The sequence below is a fragment of the Acomys russatus genome, chromosome 11, assembly GCF_903995435.1.
Source record: "Acomys russatus chromosome 11, mAcoRus1.1, whole genome shotgun sequence".
NCBI classification, from domain to species: Eukaryota; Metazoa; Chordata; class Mammalia; order Rodentia; family Muridae; genus Acomys; species Acomys russatus.
Window position 1 is genome coordinate 26,209,194 of NC_067147.1, and position 5,817 is coordinate 26,215,010.

Genomic DNA, 5,817 nt, shown 5'->3' on the forward strand with positions numbered 1-5,817 from the left:
TGAGCTACATCTTAATGCTTTGCCTCAATGAAGCAAAACAACCCTATACTGACCTTGAGGAATTACTGAAGAGCAGCCATTTTAGAAGAGAAAGTATAGCATGGAAGTCTTTAAAGATACTTCCAAACTAGCATTAAAATGTTTTTCCCAGACTCTTTCATTCAAATGTTCATGAAATTTACTCAGTTTCAGAGAAGCATAGTTACATGCACTGTTTTATTTATTTATTCTACCATAACATTTGTTATAATTTAATTATTATACATATATATATATATATATAAAACATTCATGTATATGTTTATATGTACAGTGTTCTTCTAAGATACTAAATGGGTTTTTTCCTATTATTATAGTAGGCTTCATGGGCTTTTTGTAGGGTTCAGACATTGTGGGATTTAACCCTTCCACTCTAGTATGTCAATTGTTGTTGTTTCTGTTCATCCATTGTTCAGGCAGTGCTGTTGTTGGGAAGTTATGGATGTAGATACTGAGATTACTAATAGACCCAGTTTCACAAAAATCCTCCCTGGACCCCTAACTTTTCCAATACTTTTACATGTCTTCAATGTTTTCCTGAGCCTTTGGTACAGAGGCGTACTAGAGATGTATCTGCTGAGTCTAAGCTCTACAAGTGCATTTTGATTGGTTGTGATTTTCTGTAATGTTCTCTGTTCATTGCAAAGAAAAGGTCCTTGATAAGAAGTGAAAGTTGGGGCTGTAGAGATGGCTCAGTGGTTAAGAACACTGCCTGCTCTTTGAAAGGACCTAGGTTCAATTCCTAGCCCCCACATGGCAGCTTACAACTGTCTGTAACTCCAAGATCTGGCACCCTCACACCCACACACATAAATTAAAATTAAACAAAATTATTTTTAAAAAGAAGTGAAAATTACACAAGTCTATTGGCACCACTATTTATGGTGAAGTAGGGATTATGCTAGACCAGTAAAGAGGTGTCGGTAGACTTCACTGTTTCTGTGATTTAACTAGTCCTGGGTAATCGGTTAGGTTTCAGGAAATAATATAATAAGATATAGTTATTGCCTTTGTTTGCCTGACTTACTTGAAGATAAAGTTCTGTTGTCAAAGACACCACACAATTCAACCAAAGAACATAGGAAAATCAAGCTAAAAGTAACATGGAAACCCCTTCTTTGATGACTAGTATTCATGGTGCTGAAAATTGTTATGTAGACTTTGGAAGCATAGCTATGCCCAGTGTAGTGGGTATTTGTTAGAAGACTCTTAGTGTTCCTGAAGGCTGCTGGTTCACTAGTAAATCCCAAGGCCCCTGCTCACTTCGGGTGAGTATGTTGCATAAGAACACACCACATATCACACCGTTTCTCCAGTGTAAATTGCTTCATACCATGTTGTCAAGGAAAGGACTAGAAGAATTTTTTGATGACCCAAAGAATTAGGAGGAAGAAAAAGTCAGATCTGGAACTTCATGGACTTTCAAGCACCTAAGGAACAAAATTAACAAAGACTTATGTGAACTTCGGTATGTCCTTTTGAAGGAAAAAAAAAAACATGCTTGTAATTCTATAGCAGGAGGCCAAGTAACAGTGATTGCCAATGCCTAGTCCAGAGCAGTCAGAAAATGTTGTTGACTTCTTGGTTGCCTTAGATAAAGTAGTCCAGGAGAGGGAAGATGCTTTAAGGCTTCTTCAGACCAGTCAAGAAAAAGCAAGGCCTGGTATGTAGAGAGGAGGCATCTTCAGACACATCATCTATCACAAATTCAAGCAGTGGCCTATACCTTGGTACTTAAATAGAAGATACAACAAGAAATGGCTCTTCACAATGCCTTATGTGGATCACTTTGTCAGTCTGAATCTTGAGAAACAATTCCACCTTGAAGCAAAGAGAGAAAAGTTTACAGAGAAAGAAAGAAAAAATTCTCCAGGCAAATTACCACATCTCTATGAAGACCAGAAGTCAAGTACTGTCTAAGATGAGATCCACGAGGCCAGTTCTACTGTTCTCAAAGCACAGTCTGTGTCCTACTGTAAATGTCTGTCAGGCAGTTTATAAAGAAATGGTCTCGTCAAGTGACATCAGTTGTTCTGGGTAAAATGGCATGTTAATCTATTGTATATGTAGTGTTGCTTCTACCGCAACCAGGCAGAGTTCAGGTTCAGTTCCAACTGAACAGATCCTGACATCTCAGCAGCTTACATCACCTGATGTCTTGGTATAAATGTGATGCTAGTGAAGGCTCAGATGTTGAGAACACTGGCTGCTCTTCCAGAGGTCCTGAGTTTAATTCCTAACAACCACATAGTGGCTCACAACCATCTATGATGAGATCTAGTGCCCTCTACTATTGGGCAGGCATATACATAGACAGAACACTGTATACATAATAAATAAATCTAAAAAAAATATCATGTAAGTTGCCAAGGGAGAAAATTAATTATTTCTACCACATGAGACATCTATAAAGCACAATAACTAATATTTAATATATTCATATTTTACCATAATGGCAACTCAAATCTAATTGGATCATTCAATTGGAGGTAATTCATGCCTAGTACCATAAACTAAGCCCTCTACCTGTAGGTAATACAATCACAGGCCCTACAGTACAATGTACTAAGCAGTTTCCTAAGCAGGTATAATATTTAACTGCATTACCAGTAATCATTCTTATAGCTATAAATAAGTATAGTTTACAGTACTTGCTAAAAAAATCTTTGTTTTTCAGACGATGGATATCATTAGAGAAAGTCACAACTAGTTAAAATGCAACTGACCATGGAGTATCCAAGCCCAAACAATACATCTAATGGGATCAAAAGACTGTACACACACACACACACACACACACACACACACACACACACACACACACGTGAACATCAAGACTCTTTCTTATTCTTTTATGTGTAAAAGGAAATAGACAAAAGAAACTACTTTCAGATTCTATTGATACTTATTTCACAAATTTGAAAAAGTAAAGAATACTTCTTAACTCTATAAGCACAGTTGATTGGACACACAAAATGAAGACATTGTTTCAGTATAAAAATAATCTGGGTCTTAAAGAAATGTGGGTTTAGGAGCAGCACTCATTTGTCAAAGCAATCTTATTTGCTCTTATCATTTCTGCACATATTATGTGTAAAATGTGCTAAAAGCAAAACTGCAAATTAATTTGATTTTTTTCTGTTTTTTTTTTCAATTGTAAACTTTTTCTGTGTGTTCTGTCCTTGAGAAAATTAGTAGCAATCTTGAACTTCCAGTGAGTTTAAGTAACGACAGATATAGAGGGAAACTATTAATTATGAAAGCAAAGGGAAGTTATGTTATATATAAATTTTAAGTTGAGGTATTTAGTTATATTAGGTTAATATGTAGAAATGTAAATATATGTGTATATATGTATATGTATATACTTACTACATTTTATAGTACCTAGTGTGATAACACCATTGGGTGAAAAATCAATGCTATGAAATAGATGATATAGATACATATATGTAGATGATGTGGATAAATATACATATGGATTTGCATATATAGAATGTATATCACATAGAAATAGTAAGCATGCATATAAATTTTCATAACATACATATGCATATACAAATACATGCATGTCCACAAGTGTTTATATTTTATTTATTTATTTATTTATTTATTTATTTATTGTATTTTTTGTTGTTGTTGTTGTTTTTTAGAGAAAGGGTTTTCCTGAGTAGCCTTGGCTGTCCTAGCCTCGCTTTGTAGACCAGGCTGGCCTCAAACTCACAGTGATCCACTAAGTACTTGCTCGATATTGACCTCATCAATTGGTTGGACAGTATTTATATAAGTGCACACAAAATTAGAATGTAGGCATGTAATTAAGAAAACATGGATGGGTGCCTTTTTCTAGCTCAAACATTAACATACATATGAACGAAAAAATGTGGTGAGAATATCATGGATAGATATATTGTTTGTAGTGAAATGTTTATGTAAAGTAAGATGTGTATATTATCTCAAAGGAAATCCCTAAAAATTTTAAGTTCAAGGAGAATCATTATGTTTCTACTTGAATAATGCCCATAAATGTAGAAGAAATAAACTTCAAATCCACCTGTAATAACCTAAGGATGACATATTGGTTCTACAGTGTTTGTTTCAAAAGTTCATAAACCCTGTATTTAGATAAAAATCATTATATAGGACAAAATTTAATAGTCTTTTGAAATATTACTAATTTTTAAAATATAAATTCAGAGTTATATTAAAAACATGCTCTTTTTAAAATTTGTACTTTGATAAATTATACTATGCATTTGCACACACTCTAGTAGATATTACCAATTTTAAGAAGTATAAACAATTTTCTTGGGAATAATCTTGTCCTAAGATAAAATGCACTGAACTTTTTAAAATCTTTGAATTATTTTATTTTATTTAAGTAATGTATTCAGATTATATCTCAATTGTTATCCTCTCACTTGTATCTTCCCATTTCCCCCTCCCTCCTTCTTTCACCCTATTCCCCTCCACTAAGTCTGTGACAGAAGGAGACCTTCTCCCTCAACAACTGGTCATAGCCTATCAGGTATCATCCTTGTAGCCCTATTCCCCTTTCTCAGAGTGCCACCAGGCCTCACCACCAAAGGGAAGTGGTCAAATACGGCATACCACATTTCATGTCAGAGTCAATCACCCTCTTCACACAACTGTGGAGAATGTGCTGTCCATTGGCTAGATCTGGATAGGGGTTCTAGGTTTACTGCATGCTTTGTCCTTGGTTGGTACAGTAGTTTGAGCAGAGCTCCTGGGTCCAGATCCACCGGTCCTAATGGTCTTCTTATAGGTTTCTAGGACCCTCTGGGTCAATCTGTTTCCCAATTCTCCCATACCTCTTTCACATAGTGTCCCAATAGGAAGTCCCAGCATCTATCTCAATCTCTTACTAAGTGAAGACTTTCAAGGGACATCCCCACTGGGCTAGTATCCAATTATAAATGAGTATATACCATGTGTAACTTTCTTGGTCTGGGTTAACTCACTTAGGATGATCAATTCTAGTTCTATCCATTTCCCTCAAATTACAAGATTTCCTTGTTTTTAATAGCTGAGTAGTAGTGTAAATGTACCAGTTTCTTTATCCGTTCTAAGACTGAGGGGTATCTAGGTTGTTTGCAGATTCTGGCTATTAGGAATAAGGATGCTATTAACATGGCTGAGCATATGTCTTTGTTGTGTTTTGGAGCCTCTTTTGGGTATATTCCATGGAGTGGAATAGCTGGGTCTTGAGGTATCCCTATTCCCAGTTTTCTAAGAAAGAGCCAGATTGATTTCCAAAGTGGTGGTAAATTTGCACTCCCACCAGCAAAGAGTGTTTCCCTTTCTCCATGTCCTCGCCAGCATGTACTGTCACTTGATTTTTTTTATCTTAGCCATTCTGAGGGGTGTAAGATGGAATCTCAGGGTCATTTTTATTTGCATTTCTCTTATGATTAAGGACTTTGAGCATTTTTTAAAGTGTTTCTCAGCCGTTTAATATATTCCTCTGCTGAGAATTCTCTGTTTAGTTCTGAGCCCCATTTCTTAATTAGGTTATTTGGTTTGGTGGTGTTTAATTTATTGGAACCTTTATATATTTTGGATATTAGACCTTTGTCAGATGTAGGGTTGGTGAAGATCTTTTCCAAATCTGTAGGCTGTCACTTTATTGTGTGTATATTGTCTTCTGCTTTACAGATGCTTCTCAGCCTCATGAGGTTTCATTTATTAATTATTAGAGCTTGGGCTTTTGGTGTTCTGTTCAGAATGTTGTCTCCTGTGCCAATGAGTTCCAGGCTC

At 35.7% G+C, this 5,817-nt stretch overlaps 1 pseudogene; it reads left to right on the forward strand.

Moving 5' to 3' along the window:
* The first annotated feature begins 1,142 nt into the window (after nt 1-1,142).
* Nucleotides 1,143-1,959, forward strand: LOC127195325 (39S ribosomal protein L47, mitochondrial-like; annotated as a pseudogene).
* The last annotated feature ends 3,858 nt before the right edge of the window (nt 1,960-5,817 follow it).